Genomic DNA, 23,444 nt, shown 5'->3' with positions numbered 1-23,444 from the left:
AATAACAGCCCTGAATCATATCGTAGTTCAGATAGCTAATATACATATGTATCCAATTTTTTTTCACTATCGAGAGATGCGCACCACAATTATTTTGATATACGCCAAAAGCAACTTGTGTTATCCCCCTTGCAATTTTCATATAACATCAAATCACTCCAAAATAATAAAACGTATCAGCCCTGAATCATAGCTCATGTAGCAAAATATGTATCAGTTCTTTTTATATGGGAGAAATGCTTGCCCCTATTATTTTGATATGGGTGCAAAGTGGCTTCTGATGTCCCCTTGCAATTTTCATATCGCATCAAATCATTCCATAATTAAAAAAAAAATATCAGCCCTGAATCATGTTGTAGTTCATGTCTCTAGATACATATCCGATCTTTTTATATGGGAGAGATGCACCCCAATTATTTTGACGTGTGCACAAAGCAGTTTCTGTTGTTCCCTTTGCAATTTTTGTATCGCATCAAATTGTTCTATAATAAAAAAAAAGAAAAGAAAATATCATCTCTGAATCATATCTTGATACATATCATATCCTTTTATAAGAGGGGCATCCACACCTCTAATGTGACCTCTTTAAAACATGATATTGGCCCTAGAAAGTTTATAAGTTCCATTTCTAGGAGGGAAAAAAGGCACAAATGTCAGATTGTGCTGAACAGGAACCGAAAGTGTAACAAGTCATAATATTAAATAATACAGCAACGTGTACTACGTGCACATTTATTTCAAAGGATGCCTAAATTAATAATGAGAGAAGCAAAATCTGAGCTCTTAATTTCCATTTGTTCCTCCTTCTACTTGGTTTTATGAGGTGCAAGCTTCAGCAACATATTTACTGTGTTTGTAAATCCTATTAATTGTACGGCACATTGTGACGGCGCTCTTCAAACACGACCACAGCTCAGTGTGTGCAACCTTTTACAGCATTCAGAAGGCGGCAGCGGTGGCTGATAGAGATTGGTGTTATTTGTTTCACTACATCCTTGTAGAGCAGACCTGTTGACCCTTCCGTTCAGCTACTGATTATCTTTCTGGCTGCCAGAGAAAAATATGTTTCTCATTACGAGCATCGGAGATTGATTGCGGTCTTCGTGCTTGAGCGCCGTGTGTCTGATTGGCCTGCAGTGGAGATAATTGCAAGTCTTGTTGTCAGAGGAGATTGTTCTTACATGCGCAGGCTTGTCAGTCTGGCCGGCCTCAAAGCTCCGTTCGTTTCTTGGAGGTTTCCGGGTCACGGTTTTGATCCTTCAATCCACATGCAAATACGCTCCTCTGAAAAATACTTTTAATCTTCAGCTGAAGCAAGTCAGTTCAGATATCACTGATTACATAATGAGAGGCCGGGCTGTGTTCCTCTGGTTTTGTTCGGCATCAGAGCGAGCTGATGCTCCGCGGAGATGATCAGGACTTAATTAGACCTGAAGTTTTTTACTATGTATTTGTTCTGGTTTATTCTTAACAGGCCCCGAATTAAAATGGTTTCAGAAAGATACAAAAAGTGTGACGGCTCGGTTATTTCCAGCATTGGATTTGTGACCCTCGCACACAGCGGCACCACACCTGGGGATATTCTTTTCGATCTTATGCATCCTTCTGTCCAAGTGTGAACAAAATAACGAAGAGTTTTAACCCAAATTGGACTAAGCCTGGTGGCCCAATCCGTGTACTGAATATATACTGGATATTTACAATGGGTACGTTTACCTTATGCAAGCCCACCGATATGGATTTCTGGGGGCTCAATCCTGATATTAGGGAGTACAGATTTTACGATAGATAATATCTGCCATTAAAAATGGTCATGATAATAATCAAACATTCATGCAGTGTATTTCAAGATAAAAATCACAAGGTGTGCAACCAAATTAAAAAAAAAAAAAAAAAAAAAAAAAAACAGAAAATAAATACACAAAATATCAGTAAAATCAGTATGAGTCCTAGCATTTTATTAAACTCTAATAATAAGGACTTGTAATTGAGGTTTGATGTTTTACAGTTTAAATGTGAACTTTATTAATAACTACAAATATAACCAACAACCATCCAGTGCACATGATGCTACCTTTCACTGGGATTGGCAGTTGCTATGTGGCATCACTATGCATTTGCATAAAATAGACTTCCCATGTGTTTTGGCCCTGCCTAGCTGGTGACTTAGTGGTGACTTGTCTTAATCAGACAGTTTTTCAATTGTCTGATTGAAAATGAAGAGCAGCTATATAATAGCTTCCCTATGTCTCTTGTAGCTAATGTGACCAAGGGATGATGGGGTCCCAGCCATGCTTGGTAACACTGTAAACATGCTGTTGGTGTGCCCTCTGCTGCACAAATTGTGTAATGACATCATTTCCAACAGCCAAAGTGTTTTTCTTCATTGTTGATTTGGTAAAATAAAGGTTTTCATATTGACAAAATAACAATGATACCTATATGTTTCTGAAAGGCTCATATCAGCCGATATTATCGGCCATATTATATCGGTCAGGCTATAATACATACATACATACATACATACATATATACTGGTAAACACTGATATGAAGTTGTATAATCTTTGAGGTTTGATGGCCTTGAAATGTCAAACTCATTTAGAATGTCAATTTCAGTTACTATGTTGAAAAAAGGCCTGTAATTACAGTGTAAGAAGAAACACTGATCTGAAGTTGTATGAACTTTCGCTTGATCACATGACCTTTGGGTATCTTTGAAAAGCAAAACTCAAAGGATTCCAAAAGTAAGTGAAAGATATTTTAAAGCATTTTGAAAATTTATCCAAGGTTAAAACCAGACCACAGCACAATCACACAATACACTGGTTCACCATGGACACGCTCCCGGACTTTCCAAGGTAAGGAAATGGTGTCAGACCATGACCTTCTGGGATACGTATCCATGAAGGAGAGAAGGGGGCTTAAGCCAAGGATAATGTGCTCTCAAAGTGCCCATTCGAATTCAAGTCTTATATTAGACAAGAATTACGTGCCAAGTGTATAAACACCAACTTAAAGCAAGAATAACTTTGAATAATTTGGTGTATTTAAAAGCTACCCATTAAAGCTTCTTAACCTTTTCACCTTTCAGGTCGAACCACGATACACAGATCAGACGTAAGGTCACTCTACTGCTCTCTCTCCCTTATTAGTGACTCCTTTGAGTAAATCACATCGCAGAACCCGTTTGTGTTTCAGGTCATTCTAAAGGTTAAAAGATCACTCTGCTGTTAATTTTGCATCTTTTTCTCACTACAAGGTCTCCCCAGTCAGACAGTATTCAATGAAAACAAGGCTGTTTGGAATGCGGCCAATGACTGCAATCTTTCTGTGAAGGACACAACAGGTCTGTATCCTTCACAGCCCAACTAATCCAAAGAGTCATTGTGTGATTTTTTTTTTTTTATTTTTTTTTTTTCAAGAAAAAAAATGGTTGGTAATTTTTTTTTTTTGTAAAGGACAATTTCAGGATCCATATGTCCAATTATAAATAAGTAATGTTTATGAGTAAAGTATTGAAAAATTATTAATAAATGATAAATGGGTTGCATGCACTACACTAGCTTGTCAAATACAGGTAGGGGGGCCGCGTGGGATTTTGGCCCCCATGAAATCGTACTGCCCCCCCCCCCCCCCCATATTCTTTTGTCAGTATTACAAATGTATTAGGGGTCTCTCTGGGCCACTGTCAGTCATGGGCCCCTAGAATCCTTCTCCTTATTCTCCCCTTTTTGGCACCCCTGCATGCAGGTATCAAGTATGCTAGGTGACAGGGCTAGGGGCATGATAATCTAATGATGCAGTCACAAAATACTCTGTGGGCTAGACTTTCTCATTTCAGAATAGTTGTCAAGGTGGGAGGATGGTTGAAGACCCCAACACAGAGATAAGACGGGTTGGTGTAAGAAAAACTATGGTAAACATAGCCAGGGACGATGCAGAGGTCGGTACCCAGGGATCAGGAAAATCACGCCACAGTGTCCATGAGAGGATAGGCTGGTGGAAGGTCCAAAAACAGGGCACGAGGAAGGCACAAACAAAATAACTGGTGGCAGTGTCAAAAAGGGCAGGCAAACTCAAACAATACACAAAGGGAAACAAGGATCAGCAACAAGAAATCAAGCACGAAAAAACACGAGAAAACCATGTGAGATGAAGGCAAAATGCATAACATTCAGGCCTGCTAGGAGAGGAACACAGGGGTATAAATACACAGGGAGGTAATCACACAGATGGGAGATGGGTGAGGGTAATCTCTGATGGGAAACAGTTGAGGAGAGACACAGGAAGCAAGCTAACAAAACATACAAGGGAACAGTGACAAGAGAGAACAGTGACAACACGGGGAACCAAACCCTGGAACAGTCTCTAGAGGGAGACAGAGGACAAGAAGAGAGACAGACAAGAATCACAAGAGGTTGGTTCAGCCTCAGCGGTCTCAAAAGACCAGATCTTTGTAGAATGATGATTTCGAAGGATACAACCCCTGAAATTGGAAACAGCCCATGAATTACATTTTTCTCCATAGAGATTGATCAAGGCCATCGAGCCACCATTGGAAGCTATATTGAAATATTTTGCAGAAACCAAAAATAATTTAGTCTTGAACCTTATGAATGCCAGTACCAACTTCTGCACAGTTGAAGGCATTAAACTTCCAAAAATTATCCAAATAGGTCATCTCTGTTTGCTGGAAAGAAAGTGTAATCTTGAGTAATTGTTTGGCGGCCATGTAAAAAAATAAAACTAAAAAATGGCAGCCATCTTTAAATAACAGTTTTTTCAAATTAAGGCAATGGTAATATTTTACTGCTTGACCTCATTACCACAAGGGCTCTTGTTGGTGACCTTTAAAGTCACGCCTTCTGAACAAAATTGCCAATCTGACGCCTGCATTTTGTGGTCACCATTCTTATTCTTTCCTGTAACTCCTGGGAGTTAATTAAATTTTTTCTTTCTGATACTGACCCATAACATCAGGCACCCAGACTGGTCTGCTGATCCATGTCGTGCCCCTGTAAAATGCGAGAAATGAGGTCAGAAATTAAACCTGACAAACATGGAGCCAAGAATCAATATGTAAGGATTAATTCTGCTGGAGGTTCGTAGTTATTTGTAGTCATTCTGGGCAGGACAGACAAAACAATGAGTTGCATAAATCGGATTGGCGACGTTCAAAGCACATTTGTGGAGTTTAGTTTGCAGTTTGTGAGTTGGCATGTTTGACAGGAAATGAAGAAACCTCAAAGCCTGATGAAATAAAAGCCAGATTTGACCTGAAAAATCTGAAAATCAAACCCAAGAGAGAAACTGGAAAATGTACAACCCAAAGCCAGTCTTTCAAAAAGACGAAAAACTGGACAAACACAAATGCAGCATGAGGAGATTTGCAGTGGCACCGGAAAAACACCTCCGTGTTGATAACCATTTGTAAAATCCAGGCGGCTTTTGATGGCTTTCAGTGGAGTGAGTATATGAGAAATTGTTTAACAGCTGGACATGTTCCAACTTGTCCTTAAGGCTTCCAACAGAGGTGTTTTTCCTGTGGCGGAGCGTCGCAGCGGCTGCGAGCCGACGCTGCAATCCGTCCGCACGTCTTTCATTAAAAAAATCTCCTTTAACAGTGGAATATCCGGATAAAATGCTGAAACCGACTTCTTCTGAAACTTCTCTGTTCTCTTACGACGTCCTGGATCAATAGAGCCTGAAATGTGGAGGTTTTCAGCTTGAAACAGGCTGACGACGGCGCCTGAGAGCGCTGCACGACGTCTCGCTCCGTGGGAAGTCCTTAAAGCGACAGTATCACCTCAAAATCTCTCATCAGCCGTTAAAATTTTCACCTTAAATTTTCAGCTTAATTTTTCGAACCGTGTCCACTTCACAGGTTTAGAAAAAATTTTGATCAAACAAAGCGCCAGTCTCTCAGCAACTTCTCAGACAAAGGAATTCCGACGAGGGGCTGGACGACTCCTCCCACAAGGAGTGCTCACAGGCGAATGACGTCACCGACAGGCGTGGAAAAAACTCACGCATGCGCACGAGGGTTCAAGCATGTCTGACGTAAAAACATATGAATGTAATCCATATAGTTTTTGAAAAAAATAAAAAGGACCTATACTTTATTGACAGACCTCGTAAATTCAGCATTATTTTATCATCAAAGATGGGGGAAGCGATCACAGCACCACAGCCATGGCGCGCTGCTGAGCAATATCGGCTTTGACTGAAAAATTGCATTAAAACTGGAAATCGGGCAGAAATTGTGAATCTGTCGGAATATCTGTCCAGTCTATCCCGGATATGAATCTGACCGAAAAAAAAAATTGTTCCATTTTTGGTCAGAATGGTGTTCGTTTGGTTTAATGACATGAGTAATATCAGGTTTGTCTGAAAAAATGCATTAAAACTGGAATTGGGCAGAAATTGCGAGTCTTTCTGAATATCTGTCCAGTCAACCCCGGACATGAATTCGGCCCGAAAAAATTTTTGTTCAGTTTTTTGCCAGAATGGTGTTTAATTTGGTCTGACTGAGTAATATTGGCTTTGACTGAAAAATTGTGTTAAAACGAGAAATCAGGCAGAATTGCAAGTCCTTCTGAATGTCTGTCCAGTCAACCCCGGACATGAATTTGGCTGAAAAATTTTTTCGTTCAATTTTTTTGTCAAAATGGTGTTCATTTGGTCTAATGACATTTCAGCTTTGACTGAAAAAATTGCTCTAAAACTGGAAATCGCCCAGAAATTGCGAGTCTTTCTGAATATGTGTCCAGTCCACCCCGGACATGAAATCAGCCGACAAAATTTTTTGTTCAATTTTTTTTTTTGTTAGAATGGTGTTCATTTGGTCTAATGACATGAGTAATATCAGCTTTGGACTGAAAAAATTGCATTAAAACTGGAAATCGGGCAGAAATTGCAAGTCTTTCTGAATATCTGTCCAGTCAACCCCAGACATGAAATCAGCTGAAAAAAATTCTGTTCAATTTTTGGTCAGCATGGTGTTCGTTTTGTCTAATTTCTTGAGTAATCTATGGAGGAAAAATCGAGATCGTTGTTGTGGACGCGTGTATACTGTATGTCGCACATTTTCACAGCCATGTAAATATTTGAAAAGCAGCCTTGAAATTTTGCATTATGCTTTTCGAGAATCATTTGAACCCAGGTTCAAAATTCACTGCTGGGGAGGGCACATTAAAATCTCCAGAACTTGTGTTTTGCTGCAGCCAGGCCATTAGCATTTTCACGTTACGTCGCATATTTGATGCCTCCTTTGCTTTGAGCAAGAAGCAATCATTAAAATTCATCTGTTTCAATTATGACTTTTTTTTCTTACCTCCTGTATGCACTTGTACTTTGTAAGGGTGCAGCCGATCTGCTGTTTTACTCGCGGTGCACGACACAACCTGTCCGTGTGATCACACTGCAGTGGACACGGTCTAAATGTGTTATCGCCGAATGCTTTCAATCACGTTGTTGCGTGACCGCCTTTGTGAACAGGGTGACTCATGAGTGGTTCTGGAAATTTGGGAAGGAGATTGATTTGAACATCTTGAACATTTTCCAAAACTGAGGTTGGAGGGTCATGTTTAGTCATTCAAAAGTGAAGCAGGTGTTTGAAATTGTCTGCAGGTGTTCACGGTGAAATAACAGTCCTGTTTGAGATGATCACACTGCTGGAACACTTCCACAAATTTAGCAACTTTTTATTGCCACTTCGCAAGACATCAAGACTAACATAATTGGCAGCAACTATGAAAAGCAAAGAAATTATTGGTGGACTGGATAATAGATATCTAAGTAATATTCCCACCAAATTTGGTCCATCTAGGCTACTTGTTGTTAGCAGCAGTGGTGAGAAAATGGTTAGTGTGCTTGGTTTCCGTGCAGAAGGTTCCCAGTTCAAACTCCACCTCTGCCCACATTTCTCCATGTTACGTCCGGAAGGGCATCCGCCAATTCATTATGCAGATCCACTTCGGATTTGCACTGGTAACCCTGAGTGAAAACAAAGGAGCAGCTAAAAGAGCTCACTTTTAGGCTTCTGGGTTGTTGATATATACAATAGATGAGTTTTTGGACCATATTTTTGTTAACTTTTGACCAAACTACTTTAAAATCTAATCACCTCTAATATCTATCCAGGGTAACATTCCTGCCAAGTTTGAAGGAAATCTGTCTTGCTGTTTTTGACTTATCTGTCCACACACACTAGTGAAAACAATATCCTGCTATCAACCACTTGATCTTGACAGTGAAGGGACAGAGCTTTTTGTTCATTGTCAGATAATAATTTTCTAATTTATATGGTGTCAAATTGGCTATTTAAGTCTATAACATCTGCGTCAGACACGCGTCTGAGTTCTATGCCTGGATTTTCATTAAATTCTGCAAAATAATCGGAGAAGCAATTTCCTTGGGGTTTTTTGTGCAATTGTTGTAGTTTTGCACAAACAAGGGTGTCTCAACTGTTACTTGGTCTAAAAAGCTGTGCTGAAGCGTCCAAGGTGATGCGTTTTGTTACTGTCGGCCTATATTATTTACAGCGGGTGACATATTTACTGTCTCTTTGTTTGTTTGGGGAAAATAAAAATTTTATGGCCACAACGGAGGACCAAATTTTATTGTCAGGATGGACAATTTCTGCTGTGTGCAGATACGGAAGAAGACAAACTGGATGTGTCACCGAGCTTAACGAGACGGCGCCACTAATGAGTCTTTATGTAAGAGCGCCGCTGACAATAGACGGCCTTATCTGAGGTGATGATGACGTCTGATTGTTACCAGGATTTATCTGTTTTTAAACCGCCAAAAAAAAAATAAATAAATAAAAATCCCAAAATGTGCGAGACTACAACCGTTACCTGCTGCACATCTGGTGCCCACGTCTGATTCACTGTCTGTGTGTTTAAAAGTATTTTGTGAAGTCTGTGTTTCTGTAACGGCTGCCACACAGATGTCTCTCGGCTCGGGAACGACGGGATTTGGATTTTGAAGTGTGTATTTTAGTGTGTATTTTCCCCTTGTGAACAGGAAATGACTGATAAATCCGTTATGTTGAAGGTGTGAGGAGGGTGGAGGTAATGGCGTTGCCTTCCGGCCACTTTGGAGGTCTATTTCAAAAGGTCTCCTCCCGTGTTCCATCTTGTTTTTCTGCCAACTCCCTGTGCTCCCTCTCTGCTTTCATCCCGCAGATGTTCCCTTCTTGACACACCGACGATCGTATTCCTCTTTCACAGCCAACGTCCGTCCTTCACTGCTCAGCTGTCTGACAGCCGAGAACGTGCCGCGCTAATGGGTGAAGAGGTTTTCTCCTGTTTACACCAAAAACCAGTGGAGCACGGAGTAGATGTTGTATTTGAAACATATGGCAAAAACCCCAGTGATTGATTCCTAGACAGATATCAACATCCAAGATCAATTGTGCATGGTTTTGTTTAACGGGGGAATGCTGTCGGTTATCATGCCAATCCCACGGTGATGAGGAAGATCACGTCTTGGTTGATTCCTGAATTTGATGGTGGAAATTCTACATCCAGAGTTAATCTAAAGACACCTGTGAGTGGGCTCGTTTAACGTGGGAATGTCATTGTACGTCAACAAACTGGTCCTTGACAGATCCTTTGCCTGTTCCGATGTCTGGGAAGTCCGAGATGATCAAGGTCCAAGGATCTACTGTAGCCTTCATCCACCTTCACAGCTTTTGGTTCACAAGCCATCACCTCCTCTGCCTGATCTCCCGAGGACTTTTTGTGTCACCAGAGCCCTGTTAACCGTCGGCAGATTCCACCAGCCAAAGTGGCACACTGATATTTAAATTGCAGGCTCAAGTGAGATGTTTTCTGACAAAGAAAAGGACCTGTACACAAAGCATTAAACCACGCAAGCGGATTATTTACACAATGGAACACCGAAGCTCCCTGAGGTAAAGCAGCAAGCTGAAGTTTTATATTGTTCCAGTCATTGTACCATATTGACTTGAATATAAGATGGCCCTGATTCTAAGGACAACCCCCTTTTATTGAAGGAAGTGTTGGCCGTTGGCCCAAATACAAGACTGTACTGATTTTAAGGGAAAAAAAAAAGTCCTTTTTGAAGCAGTATGCTGTAGTTTTGTATTTTTCCAGTAGTTTTACCGTATTTGCCCGAAGGTATCCCTCATTATAAGAACCCATTTATTGTAACTTTATACTAATAATGGCACATGGAGAGAGAGATTGGGGGAATGGATCACATAAAGCAAAAGAGCAAAAAAAAAAAAGAATGCAAACTCACTGACTTTTCAGTCTCAGGTCATCAAGTCAGTCAGCCAATTCTCTAGACAGAACTTTCTGCACTGTCATTTGTACTTGGATGTGCATGAGTTATTAGTACTGAGTTCATACTGAGTATGATAAAGACAGAAGTACATGTGCACAACGTGGTGTGATTCTGCTGCTTTCATTATTAGGACAAAACTCTTTTTGATACATTGAGCAGCAAAATAACGCAGCTGCTTCTTGGAACCTGCAGCAATCGGGCAAGTTCAGTCTGATATGGGAGCAGTACCACAAGGGCTCCTGGGAGAATTATTTGCCTGCAGCAGGTGGATGGTTACTTTTGAGTTGTGGTGAAGGCGTGGTTGCTTGCCTGAGTGGTTACCATCCAGAACCCAAGGTGACTCCATGGAGTCATGGATGGAGCAACATGCGACACCAGTGCATGAACCGACTCGACTTGTAGCCAATCCCTGTGTCTATGTATGCAATAAATCCACCTATGTAAGGTGTATATGAATATTCATTCATTCATTTTATACGAGTATATATATATATATATGTATATATATATGTATATATATATATGTATATATGTATATGTATATGTATATATATATGTATATATATATGTATATGTATATATATGTATATGTATATGTATATGTATATATATGTATATGTATATATGTATATATATGTATATATATGTATATATATATATATATACACACACACACACACACACACACACACACACACACACACACACACACACACTAAGTCATTGCTGTTCATTATAAGATAGTCATTGGCTGTTTATTGCTACCATAGAAACAAATCACATCAGGATGTTTTTTTTTTTCTTCATCCCCTGAAAATGTTGAAACTGCTACGCTGTAGTATTTCTTTACTGCAAGAAAGAAAACCACAGTATACATTTAATTTTTATAATTAATATAATATAATTAATAATTAAGTTTGATGGAACTGTTATATTTTCTTGTGTATGATGGGGGCAGATGTTCATGGTAACTTGGTAATTTTATTTACTCTTGTGTTTTGTTTTATTTTATGAATGAAATAAAAATCCAAAATGAAAAATGAAATGAAAATGAAATTAGAATATGTAATCCCTTAAACACAATTTTTTGGGGTGGAATATTTCCTCATTTCAGTGTTTGCACAGAAAAATTACATCTCCTACACAAAAGCTGAACGATGTTCCCAACAAACTTCCTGGATCCAAACCAACATCAGCCTTTTGCTGGGATTTTTTTGTTTATTCTTTTTGGCGTCAGCATTGCCAAGTGTTGAATCTGCCAACACACAAAAAAAGGAACGAGGATTTGGTGCCAAAGAGGACTATAGGGGGTCTCAGTGCAGAGTCGGCACAAATCTGGCAACGTTCTTATGAGAAACGACTACAAAACCTGACACACATTACAACCTGTGTGCTACTCCTTTAGAATTAGGCCACGCTGTGCAACCGACTACTGCATATCACGGCGACCGTTTAGCCCATGAAAACGTGAAGCTTTTCCCAAAGTGTACAAAACACATTAAATGCAATCAATCGGCCCTCGTTGCCAGATAATATGGCTACAAGTGTTTCTTTCTGCCTTGAGGTGCATGTTCTTGTTGCTCGCTAATAGCGAGTGAGCTCCTACGTCACCAATCAGCCTGACAAAGTGCTAGCAGCACGAGGAGGGGTGTCTGAAAGAGCTATTCTTCACGGGGTTAAACAGGGTCGTAAACTATCCACAGAAGAGGCAATTACTTCCTGATCTGACACTCCAACCCATTTCAGCCAATCGAACAGCAGGAGGGGCCTCCGACTGCAGTCTTAAAGGCTGCTAACCGGGTTAGCGCTGCTGCTAACATTGGCCAGCTCTCCCACACCAAAATGGTGAGGAAGATTTACGATTGTCCTTTCAAACCCCAGGAGCCACTGGAGTTGGTGACGGCACTCTACGGGCCCCGGCGGAAGTGGCTTTGCAGGTCTAAACCAGCTAACTAGGGGCCACACCAAGTGCACGTGCATTACAGGATTCATTACAGGCTTTTGTATATCTGCTTATAGGCTATACAGACTTTATGGACAGATTTGCACTACATAATAAGCCTTTACTACACACAGCGCTCCCTACTGTCGTTTTGTTGGTGCTAAATTACACCAAATGTGCCGTCTGTTTGAATCTGGGTTTTTTTTTGTTGTTGTTGTTTTTGCATACATAAATGTAGCCAGTAGCATGCACACACACACACACACACACACACATCAGGCCGGGGATAATTCCTGAGCTGACAGGTTGATAAAAAAATGTGCGTGTAAGACATAAGAAATGAGACACTTAGCTTGCAAAAGGTTCCGACTATTATTGAATCCTATTTACTCGCACCGTCACAGGTCCAACATGACATTTCTGATCAAATAGGAAAAGAGCAAAGCGAATATATAACACGTAAATAAGCAGCTGTGTCCCCGTACGAGTTTATTTACAGCATCCAACACCTGCGCTTCGCAAGACACGGCAGAGGGCGTATGTAGATAATTTTATTTATGGAGCACATTTTATTACTGAGTGAGTAAAATCAAGGTTTGTTTGTTTTTTTTTTTTTACATTAGAAACAAACATACGCATAGTAAAAGGTAAATTTGCAAAATCAATGCACCCATCAAAAGATGAAAGCAAATAAAACACAAGGGTAGACAGGCAAATGGAATGCGCGCATCTGCAGACACACAAACCGTACGTGATGGGTCCAGTACACAAGCAAAGGCTGCTGTGTCGCTGCATATCCAGGCCAATGGAAAGAGGTGAATTATGGGTAATTCAATGCACAGTCTACACCGAAAGAAGAAAAGCTAAATGTTGAGTTGACATTGAATCTGGGAACGCTAAAGTGGGAGGCAGCGTGCACCTCGACAGCACATGAGGTCAGTCAGTGATTATTTAGTGTATAAATTGCATGAAGTTTTTTTAGCCATGCTAATGCTGCCCAGAAGCATTTACTGAAAATAAAGTCTGAAGAATGTAAACGAGATTGTGATGACTTTCCAGGCATGTGAGATGCAAATAAAGAAACAATGCTAAAATGGCAGGCGTATAAGAGGGCCGTAGTTGGGGGTGTGGGGAGTGAAGCCCGCTAGAAGCTGAAGGTTTTAGCCATGCTAATGCTCCCCAGAAGCATTACTGAAAGAAAAAATCTGAAGGACCTTCACTCATTCATGTCCGCGACATATATTACAACGCATAGGGCTGGTTGAATTTACTGCGTGAACCACAACAAAAATGACAAGCAAAAAGAGGAGTTCGATATTCCCTGTACTGGTAACAGCGTAGACTCAAGATAGCAAAAATGTTAGGTGAGTGGGGGAGTAGTGAGTCCATTCCAGGCCAGCCTGTGTGGACAGTAACTCAAAAACATAATACTATTATTTTGTAACTCACCACATTAAAAGAGCATATACTGAGGACCATCTCGTGAACCTCTATGTGCCAGATTGATAAAAAGTGTAACTTTATTTGCAATATCGCAGGGAGTAACATGGTGCGCAATACATAGACAAGTACTAGATGACAACAGAAGGTAACCCCCGTATTCCATGGGGCATTGTTCTATTAAGATAGCCCAAGATCCAAAAAAGAGCAAAAAAAAACGGGATGAAACGCTTACTCCGCTTGCCTCCTAACAGGCTGGCTTGTAAAAGTGCAGATCTGGCAACTGGCTGGTTATAAAGTGCAGATCTGGCAACCCGCCCGAAAACACACATAAGCAGCTGCGTCCGGCTGCACCCTCAGCCAGAGCCGATTCAGCTTCAAATTTTTATCCCAATGACACGCAAGTAAAACAAGATTTAAGCTGTACCATTTAGGAATACCCTGTTTAAAGACCTTTTGAACCTGATCGAAACTGTTACGAGTACGAATACCCGGAACTTACCAGACACTCGCAACAATTTGATGAATCGAGATGAAATTTTTGAACAGCTTGAAAGCTTCACCCTGATTTCAAAACTGGGCTGGTGATGGGCGTAACTATGGGTGTAACTCGTATACCAAGTTTCTACAAACCGTTACCTGCACCTCATGGTGTAGAGTAGCGCAGTTGATTGACACATATGAATTTAGAAGATACTATGATGCTTCAAAATGTACCATGATTTGCTCTTCGGATGAAATGGGAAGGAGCTGTGCTCTGTGGAATAGCCCCATAACTAAACCTGCAATTAAACAATAGATAGAATGTGTGGCTGGGGATGGTAGCAGAACTGCGGTACTGCGATAGCTAACTCACCACACTACTCTGGAATTGAACAATTTTTCTCTAACAGTTCTACTACACTGGCACATTGGCACACTTCAACATGGTTTAAAGCGGAGACGGAGCATTGATTGATTCCATCTAGAGATAAGATTCCAGATTGCAACTTTCAGCTCTGCGTTGCGTATTCCCACTTGGGCATCCACTCACGATACCTGAGACGGGAAGCAGGCACTCAAAACCATGGGCCCAAGCATCTGCCACCAGAGTGTCTTTTGGCATTGTTGAGTGAGGTTTCTGACGACATATGCAGAGAGCTCCGGCTTGCGTCCGTCACACAAGCATCCAGTACCCTTTAATTGTCGCATTTTGTTTTGTTTAAAATAGACATTACGATTAGGGGGATCTACTTCCTCAAGAAAGTTAGACAGTTATAGCAAAACTAGCTAGCTTGTTAACCTTGACATTTTGTAACACAGCATTGTACCTTACATTAGCTCATCTCTTGATGCTGTTTAGCACTCCAATCTGCAATGTATCAGTATAAGTGTCAGTTTTGTTGTAAGCACATAAGCGCTAGCAAGCACATGAGTATACATGCTTGGTAATGGGGCTATTCCACAGAGCGCCGTTCCTTCCCGTTTAATCCCGAAAAGCATATTGGGGTACATTGGGAAGCAACTTTTTGATCCATCTTTGACAATCTTGAACAAACGTGGTGTACGTAGTACTTATGGACATCGTCGGCACCAGAATTCAGGATGCAGTTTTTTGTACCATTAAAAAAATTTCAATCGTGATTCTCGAAATTGTTGATAGTACGTGGTAACTTTGTGGTATTCGTAGTCTTAACGGCTTCAATCATGCTCAAACTTCTTTACTAGAGGTGGGCAGATTGATCCTAATATCGATGATATTGATAACAACGCTGGTATTGATATTGAACAGTCCTCGTATAAAAAGATCGATACTCAAGTTTTTTTCTCTCCCGCACGAAATGACTGCTGCGCACGCAGATTCATCAAAGTCTACGCTCTGTCTCTGGTCTTTTATTGTTGCGCCGTCACATGGCTCAATGGCGAAAGCCAACAGCCGTGCAGGTAGGCTCAGCCTGGCCCGCCCACTCAGCGCTCTCCTCGAGTCAGCCCTCTACCTCAGTAGATTTTAAGTTGTGTTTTGAGTGATATTTTTTATAAACAAAAATGTGATTGTGATAAAGTATTTGTTGTCACGTACAATGTTTGACAAAATTCTATCCTAGGTCTTTTGGATCCTTTGGATCTATGAAGCTTAAATATGAAAAAGTATCGGTATCGATATCGCGATACTGGGCCTGTATTACTTGGTATCGGATCAATACCAAAATTCCCAGTATCGCCCACCTCTACTTGGCACACGTATGTGCACTTTAGGTGCCCCTCTGGTTGATTTATTGTTAAATAGAAAACACCTGTACAGCCCCCCCAAAAAAAGAAGTATCAAGTCGAGTGTAAAAATAGACTAGATTTGTGGATAGAATTTCGAAGAGGAATTTCCTTCCTGTGTCATTTAATTTCAGGGCTGCTGCTGAGTTTTATTTGTACGACACAGTGTCAGAGTTTGCATGTGTGTCCTTCATCAGGCGGGTTCACCTCTGATTTCCAGCGACCGCTCACAGCTTCCTGCACATATCTTATCACAATATCAGTCTGATCAAACACAAACAACCGTGCAGTAAAACATCAGCAGCATTTCAATTGTTTTTACTGTCTTTGTTGATAATCACCCTGCAGCGGCAGAACTCACCTCCGTGAATCTGCTGTGCCTTTGTAAAAAGCTGGCGCCATTGATTTCAGCTTCATGGGGGACCTTCTGTGCACGAGTAATTTGAAAGGAAGGAGGTAAAATAGGAGAAATGGAGGTGGAAATATAGGAGACTGACAAAAGTGAAAATGTATAAAGCAGATTTCTTATGGCATGATGGACACGGAATAGTCCAACCATGAGCTGAGGACCAGTAAACAATGTCAAAATGTGCAGTGTTTTTCATCTAAACATAATATCTGCTACTTTCAGCTATTTTGAAACAGTTTTCTTACTTCTGTAGACTATTATACAATTCAGAGGCAATACTTTATTATTATGGAACAATTCAAATTGGTGCCATATGATGCAATTCATTGATTAAAGGTGCACAGTCCATTTGTAGGTATATTAACTATACATGAAATAGTGTTTTTTCTACTAAATATAATAATACCTGCTACTTTCAGCTATTTTGAAAAGGTTTTCTTACTTCTGTAGACTATTTGATGTTCCATTGAAGACAGGAAAAAATAGTGCAAACCGCCATCTGGTGGTGGTACTATAGTAAGACCAGGCACAGTTGAAGCCAACAGTGAAAATCTGCAAGTGTTGTCAAATTTAAACATTTATTTGTGAATCATCCATTTGATTTGATGATAAATGTTTAAACAGAAAATGCAAGCACAATCTAACAAGCCAAAACTGTTACATCTAACATGAAATAGTTTGTGCAAAATGTTTTAATATGGTTGATCCCTGCATGAAAGAATTGCTCAGACAATGATTCATCATCTCAAAATAGTTAAACACTAAGTGAAACAGTTGCTTCAGTAATTGATTCAGTGTTTTAAAATGCGTGTAACAAAATGAAACAATTGCTTCGGATAATTGGTCATTGTACTTGAACCACTAAATGAACAACTGTTTTAAAAAATGATTCATTGTTTCAAATTCTTGATTTATTTATTGAAATAACTGCCTCAGAAAATGATTCAGTATTTCAAATTTCTTGAAAAACTAGGCTAAATCTTGAAACATTAAAATCATGAATTGCTTCAGAAAATTATTCACTATTTCAAAAAAGCTCAATCATAATAAAACAACTGCTTTGGAAGATGACATTTCAGTACGAAGAACACATCTAGTGGACAGTTATCCCTCACTAAACCCCACAGTTGCTGCTTCCGTCAGTCCTTAAATATTCAATCCCACAATGCACAGTGCCAGGAACATCAAAGACAGTAGGTTTTAGATGGTCATTTTTTTGGGCAGTTAAATGAATTCAGGATGCAATCGATACCAGTATTTTTTTTTATTATTATTCTGTTCAGTCTTGTTAATTTTGTGATCATTCATAACGGTACTTACTGCCTTCCTGAACTAAGCATTTAAAAATTGTATAAATAATCAGAGCACAATGTAATCATTAGTCATGAAATCCACAAGTAATACATAAATGCAAGATCTGATTGTGTACTCACGCTTCATTTAGCCTGGTAGCGTAATCCAATGCATACATAAATTTAGCTCCGTTTCCATTTCACATTACTCTCCCAGTGCTACTTTGGTTTTATCCCTCCGGAAGTCTTTTTGTGTTTTGTAACACAGGCTTCTGTTTTTATAAAGCTTCCAATCACTGTTTTTCAACCACTAGTGTCTGTCTTGGTTGAATGTTTTCGCGCATGCGCAAGACCATAACTCCTCTCCGTGTGAACTCACACACCTGATTGGGTTAAAAAAAAAAAAAAAAAAAGCAGTTTGGCAAACGGGTGAATAAGAGATACTAGGAACGCAAGATGGGGTGGTATCACTAGGAAATGTTTTCATCATTGCTACCCAACATGGCGTTATGTCTTATGCAGACCTGGCGCATCCAATAGCAGTGTTCCTAGCTTATCTATCATTGGCTAATTACTGTCTTTGGTTTCCCTCTTAAGCCCCTTTCACACCGGGACAGCATAGAGTTGCATTGTGCAGCGTATCTATTACATAGGAATGGCTGTTGCGCACAGGGGGAAGCTTTGGCCCACCTCTTCTTCTTCTGTGGTTTTGAAGCTTCACTGCCAGCAGACTTCAACAAAGTCCAGCGAGATGAATAAAATCTACTAATGCAGGATTAGTAGATGCAGGTTTCGCCGGACTGGCGTAGGGTAATGTGGCATGGTGTAGAGTAGTGCAGTGTCATAGACTTGCATACACTAGTGGAGTGTTGCATAGATGAATGTTCGCAAAAAATTTTATTAAAATGTTTAATTTTTTGTGTCCATTTCACGAACCCCTTTGCGTCCCTCAGTGTATTGCCACATAGGGCTGCATAAGTTTGGTGTAGTCGATACGCTACATTACCTAACTCTACGTTGATCCTAACCGCAGTGGGTTGGCTCTCACTGCAGTATTGTATCACTTCCTGTTCCAGAGCACAGCGGTGTTTTTCTGTATCTGTTAGCTGTTTAATCTGCGCAGTTAGATTGATCTAGTTATCTAGATTATGATTTGTTTCCCAGTGTAATCTTTACGTGCCTTAACTAAAGCACTCCTTCTGCTGAATCAATAGCTACTAGCTCTTAGCCGATTTAGCATGGCGGCTTCTCCTGTCTCTCCCGCACTTTTCTGCTCTGGGTGTGAAATGTTTAGTTATTCCTCGGCCTCCTTTAGCAGTAACGGTACTTGTAATAAGTGTAGCTTATTCGTAGCTTTGGAAGCCAGGCTGGGCGAATTGGAGACTCGGCTCCGCACCGTGGAAAATTCTACAGCTAGCCAGGCCCCTGTAGTCGGTGCGGACCAAGGTAGCTTAGCCACCGTTAGTTCCCCCCTGGCAGATCCCGAGCAGCCGGGAAAGCAGGCTGACTGGGTGACTGTGAGGAGGAAGCGTAGCCCTAAACAGAAGCCCCGTGTACACCGCCAACCCATTCACATCTCTAACCGTTTTTTCCCCACTCGACGACACACCCGCCGAGGATCAAACTCTGGTTATTGGCGACTCTGTTTTGAGAAATGTGAAGTTAGCGACACCAGCAACCATAGTCAGTTGTCTTCCGGGGGCCAGAGCAGGCGACATTGAAGGAAATTTGAAACTGCTGGCTAAGGCTAAGCGTAAATTTGGTAAGATTGTAATTCACGTTGGCAGTAATGACACCCGGTTACGCCAATCGGAGTTCACTAAAATTAACATTAAATTGGTGTGTAACTTTGCAAAAACAATGTCGGACTCTGTAGTTTTCTCTGGGCCCCTCCCCAATCGGACCGGGAAGTGACATGTTTAGCCGCATGTTCTCCTTGAATTGCTGGCTGTCTGAGTGGTGTCCAAAAAATGAGGTGGGCTTCATAGATAATTGGCAAAGCTTCTGGGGAAAACCTGGTCTTGTTAGGAGAGATGGCATCCATCCCACTTTGGATGGAGCAGCTCTCATTTCTAGAAATCTGGCCAATTTTCTTAAATCCTCCAACCGTGACTATCCAGGGTTGGGACCAGGAAGCAGAGTTGTAGTCTTACACACCTCTCTGCAGCTTCTCTCCCCCTGCCATCCCCTCATTACCCCATCCCCGTAGAGACGGTGCCTGCTCCCAGACTACCAATAACCAGCAAAAATCTATTTAAGCATAAAAATTCAAAAAGAAAAATAATATAGCACCTTCAACTGCACCACAGACTAAAACAGTTAAATGTGGTCTGTTAAACATTAGGTCTCTCTCTTCTAAGTCCCTGTTGGTAAATGATATAATAATTGATCAACATATTGATTTATTCTGCCTAACAGAAACCTGGTTACAGCAGGATGAATATGTTAGTTTAAATGAGTCAACACCCCCGAGTCACACTAACTGTCAGAATGCTCGTAGCACGGGCCGGGGTGGAGGATTAGCAGCAATCTTCCATTCCAGCTTATTAATTAATCAAAAACTCAGACAGAGCTTTAATTCATTTGAAAGCTTGTCTCTTAGTCTTGTCCATCCAAATTGGAAGTCCCAAAAACCAGTTTTATTTGTTATTATCTATCGTCCACCCTGGTCGTTACTGTGAGTTTCTCTGTGAATTTTCAGACCTTTTGTCTGACTTAGTGCTTAGCTCAGATAAGATAATTATAGTGGGCGATTTTAACATCCACACAGATGCTGAGAATGACAGCCTCAACACTGCATTTAATCTATTATTAGACTCTATTGGCTTTGCTCAAAAAGTAAATGAGTCCACCCACCACTTTAATCATATCTTAGATCTTGTTCTGACTTATGGTATGGAAATAGAAGACTTAACAGTATTCCCTGAAAACTCCCTTCTGTCTGATCATTTCTTAATAACATTTACATTTACTCTGATGGACTACCCAGCAGTGGGGAATAAGTTTCATTACACTAGAAGTCTTTCAGAAAGCGCTGTAACTAGGTTTAAGGATATGATTCCTTCTTTATGTTCTCTAATGCCATATACCAACACAGTGCAGAGTAGCTACCTAAACTCTGTAAGGGAGATAGAGTATCTCGTCAATAGTTTTACATCCTCATTGAAGACAACTTTGGATGCTGTAGCTCCTCTGAAAAAGAGAGCTTTAATCAGAAGTGTCTGACTCCGTGGTATAACTCACAAACTCGTAGCTTAAAGCAGATAACCCGTAAGTTGGAGAGGAAATGGCGTCTCACTAATTTAGAAGATCTTCACTTAGCCTGGAAAAAGAGTCTGTTGCTCTATAAAAAAGCCCTCCGTAAAGCTAGGACATCTTTCTACTCATCACTAATTGAAGAAAGTAAGAAGAACCCCAGGTTTCTTTTCAGCACTGTAGCCAGGCTGACAGAGTCAGAGCTCTATTGAGCTGAGTATTCCATTAACTTAACTAGTAATGACTTCATGACTTTCTTTGCTAACAAAATTTTAACTATTAGAGAAAAAATTACTCATAACCATCCCAAAGACGTATCGTTATCTTTGGCTGCTTTCAGTGATGCCGGGTATTTGGTTAGACTCTTTCTCTCCGATTGTTCTATCTGAGTTATTTTCATTAGTTACTTCATCCAAACCATCAACATGTTTATTAGACCCCATTCCTACCAGGCTGCTCAAGGAAGCCCTACCATTATTTAATGCTTCGATCTAAATATGATCAATCTATCTTTGTTAGTTGGCTATGTACCACAGGCTTTTAAGGTGGCAGTAATTAAACCATTACTTAAAAAGCCATCACTTGACCCAGCTATCTTAGCTAATTATAGGCCAATCTCCAACCTTCCTTTTCTCTCAAAAATTCTTGAAAGGGTAGTTGTAAAACAGCTAACTGATCATCTGCAGAGGAATGGTCTATTTGAAGAGTTTCAGTCAGGTTTTAGAATTCATCATAGTACAGAAACAGCATTAGTGAAGGTTACAAATGATCTTATGGCCTCGGACAGTGGACTCATCTCTGTGCTTGTTCTGTTAGACCTCAGTGCTGCTTTTGATACTGTTGACCATAAAATTTTATTACAGAGATTAGAGCATGCTATAGGTATTAAAGGCACTGCGCTGCGGTGGTTTGAATCATATTTGTCTAATAGATTACAATTTGTTCATGTAAATGGGGAATCTTCTTCACAGACTAAGGTTAATCATGGAGTTCCACAAGGTTCTGTGCTAGGACCAATTTTATTCACTTTATACATGCTTCCCTTAGGCAGTATTATTAGACGGTATTGCTTAAATTTTCATTGTTACGCAGATGATACCCAGCTTTATCTATCCATGAAGCCAGAGGACACACACCAATTAGCTAAACTGCAGGATTGTCTTACAGACATAAAGACATGGATGACCTCTAATTTCCTGCTTTTAAACTCAGATAAAACTGAAGTTATTGTACTTGGCCCCACAAATCTTAGAAACATGGTGTCTAACCAGATCCTTACTCTGGATGGCATTACCCTGACCTCTAGTAATACTGTGAGAAATCTTGGAGTCATTTTTGATCAGGATATGTCATTCAAAGCGCATATTAAACAAATATGTAGGACTGCTTTTTTGCATTTACGCAATATCTCTAAAATCAGAAAGGTCTTGTCTCAGAGTGATGCTGAAAAACTAATTCATGCATTTATTTCCTCTAGGCTGGACTATTGTAATTCATTATTATCAGGTTGTCCTAGAAGTTCCCTAAAAAGCCTTCAGTTAATTCAAAATGCTGCAGCTAGAGTACTGACGGGGACTAGAAGGAGAGAGCATATCTCACCCATATTGGCCTCTCTTCATTGGCTTCCTGTTAATTCTAGAATAGAATTTAAAATTCTTCTTCTTACTTATAAGGTTTTGAATAATCAGGTCCCATCTTATCTTAGGGACCTCGTAGTACCATATCACCCCAATAGAGCGCTTCGCTCTCAGACTGCAGGCTTACTTGTAGTTCCTAGGGTTTGTAAGAGTAGAATGGGAGGCAGAGCCTTCAGCTTTCAGGCTCCTCTCCTGTGGAACCAGCTCCCAATTCAGATCAGGGAGACAGACACCCTCTCTACTTTTAAGATTAGGCTTAAAACTTTCCTTTTTGCTAAAGCTTATAGTTAGGGCTGGATCAGGTGACCCTGAACCATCCCTTAGTTATGCTGCTATAGACGTAGACTGCTGGGGGGTTCCCATGATGCACTGTTTCTTCTCTTTTTGCTCTGTATGCACCACTCTGCATTTAATCATTAGTGATCGATCTCTGCTCCCCTCCACAGCATGTCTTTTTCCTGGTTCTCTCCCTCAGCCCCAACCAGTTCCAGCAGAAGACTGCCCCTCCCTGAGCCTGGTTCTGCTGGAGGTTTCTTCCTGTTAAAAGGGAGTTTTTCCTTCCCACTGTAGCCAAGTGCTTGCTCACAGGGGGTCGTTTTGACCGTTGGGGTTTTACATAATTATTGTATGGCCTTGCCTTACAATATAAAGCGCCTTGGGGCAACTGTTTGTTGTGATTTGGCGCTATATAAAAAAATTGATTGATTGATTGATCCACTGTGAAAGAGGCGTAAGTCTTGGAAATGGTTTTGATGCCTAGTTCAGGGCTTTGCGTATAGTATAGCACTTAGTGTGATTTTACAAGCTGGAGGCTACCTCGCGCAGACATACAACAGCAAGCAATATCAGAGTCAAAACTGAGCATTAGTCAGTAGAATATGACAGACACAGGGACCTGTGATT

At 40.5% G+C, this 23,444-nt stretch overlaps 1 protein-coding gene across 1 annotated transcript in view; it reads right to left on the bottom strand.

The window, feature by feature from the left end:
* Positions 1-17,431: 17,431 nt before the first annotated feature.
* Positions 17,432-23,444, bottom strand: part of cntn1b (contactin 1b) — a 39,668-nt gene continuing 33,655 nt past the window's right edge. Inside the window, exon 25 of the transcript XR_004558691.1 lies at positions 17,432-17,465. The gene's annotated coding sequence lies outside the window, so the exon portion shown is untranslated. The remainder of the gene's footprint in view (positions 17,466-23,444) is intronic.

Source organism: Thalassophryne amazonica, chromosome 22 (assembly GCF_902500255.1).
Source record: "Thalassophryne amazonica chromosome 22, fThaAma1.1, whole genome shotgun sequence".
Classification (NCBI taxonomy): domain Eukaryota; kingdom Metazoa; phylum Chordata; class Actinopteri; order Batrachoidiformes; family Batrachoididae; genus Thalassophryne; species Thalassophryne amazonica.
Note: the sequence above shows the minus strand (reverse complement) of the source record. Positions and strands in the feature narration are given on the sequence as shown.